Source organism: Pinus tabuliformis, chromosome 8 (genome assembly GCF_031772625.1).
Source record: "Pinus tabuliformis cultivar Carrire ecotype Pingquan chromosome 8, CPIR1, whole genome shotgun sequence".
NCBI classification, from domain to species: domain Eukaryota; kingdom Viridiplantae; phylum Streptophyta; class Pinopsida; order Pinales; family Pinaceae; genus Pinus; species Pinus tabuliformis.
In genome coordinates, this window is record NC_142294.1 from 500,213,670 (window position 1) to 500,215,663 (window position 1,994).

General features: G+C 32.8%; 1 pseudogene; it reads left to right on the forward strand.

Moving 5' to 3' along the window:
- Nucleotides 1-312: 312 nt before the first annotated feature.
- On the forward strand, nt 313-898 carry LOC149236276 (uncharacterized; annotated as a pseudogene).
- The last annotated feature ends 1,096 nt before the right edge of the window (nt 899-1,994 follow it).

Below are 1,994 nucleotides of genomic sequence, written 5' to 3' on the forward strand. Positions count from 1 at the left end.
TTTATATACTAGACATGGTGCCTTCTCAAAGGGTTATTATTGATTATGAATTTGGAGTGCATCAAGTTGTCATAAAGTTAACTTATATGTGTTATTGTTTTTCATTATGGAGGAACATATTATTTGTTGTCTCGGAAAAACTGATGAAGATGTTCAGTGATTTCCCACAAAACAATATATTACATTTTGTTTTTGATTTTTTGTTACATATTTTTTTTTTGAGGTCAAGCACAATATTGTTCTGGTCTTTATTAAAAGATTCATTTTTTGCCTTAAAATTCTCCATCTTTTCCTTTTAATCATTGGCCCTCTTTGGTATCCATTGTGACTATTGATTACAAGCATTTAGAAATTGCAAAGGAATACAATCAAATTCTTTTTAAGAGGTTTCTATAAAGTACTAGAGTAAGTAGGATGGAAGGAATGTGGTTTGAGGCTAAAGGATCCTAGACACATGCAGAGAAATTTTATTAAGGCCTATTAGAAGAAAATCCATTAGACCAACAAATTCACAAAATGAAGGTTGTTATGGCTAAAGCACAAGGAAATTTATCAGGAGTTGTGGATCTCCTTAATACATTCCTAGAGATATTTATAACAAATAGTGATGTTGGAGGGAACTTGCAGAATCATACATTTCTCTTCAAATGTATAAGCATGTATTTTTTTGTTTTGAAGAGCTAATACTTTCTCAATCATCAAATAGATTCTTTCATTTATCATATGTCGAGGTGCTTTATACACTTGATGGTCTTGAAGAATTTAAAATGGAATGTTTTTTTATATTATGGCTATTGACTTGAGTGGGGGAAGAAATACTCGAGCTCTGTATGGTGTGTGGTTGTGTGGAGCGACCATCAATCAAATAACTAAGGGCCATAGTAAACATGAAAAATAAAGCTACATGCACACCCATAGATAATGCAAAGAGAATGGTCATTGTTGGAATAATCATGAAGAGAGTTAGTGAGGTAAGCTATAGTTTTGATCTCAGATATTCCAACTCAAAGAGGAAGTTAACTACAAGTCATGTGAGTGCTAGATCCAATTCCAAAGCTAGCGAGATTACAAACTTATAGTTAGAGTTGAAGATTTTCCTGAGAGTGAACTCAAGGACTTCAAGTTATTTGTATTTGTGTATGAATTTCTATTGTATTGGCCATTCTTAGTGCTTATGGAATGACTATTTTGAGCAGTGATCGTTCTAAAGCAAAAGTCAAAGCCAGTTGGGGTGTAGATTTTTAAATGATTTATTTCAATGATCTTTTGAAGAAAGCATATAATTAAGCATTAGAAGAATGGAGCTTGGTGGTGTAAGTTCTTGTGAAATCTAATTTTTCCATAATAAGGACATCATGACATCAAGAGGCAATGGTAAAGAGTTTGTTGAGTCATTACTTCTTGATGTTAAAATAAACTATTGAATTTTTTTGTTGCAAGCCATTTTTTAGTTTTTTTATTTTCCATTTGTGAAGCAATGAGATCCAATGATATGATTCTACTAAGGAGGTGTAGTTTAGATAAAATGAAATGGTATTCATCAAATAAATATTCCCCATGGACCATACGGTAGCCAAGTATGCAACTCAACTCATTTGTTACCATCAAAAATTGGCTGGCAAATCAAGTGTTTTTACACTTTTCAACATAATCAGTATAGTATCCCATTTGTAGAGAGATCGAGAGCCAAGAAACAGGTCATATGTGTGTAAGCCAAATATATAATGAGGACAAAAATATGAAGAGAAAGGGAGTGTTATCACTTAGAAATTTTCCCTAGAAGTTATCAGAAGAAGGAAAAGACTGAGGTAACCACAAACCAATATTTTAAGTATAGGCTCTAGCCAACCTATGAGTTAGAGAGGACTCTCTCTATATGTTTTAGCTTTGTTTGTTGGGATTTTAGGCCAGTTCTTAAAGTTTAAGGGTGTTTTGGGTTTGTATTGGAAGTTGGATGGTGGAATCCTTAAACAGATGGATATAATGGTGTCTCT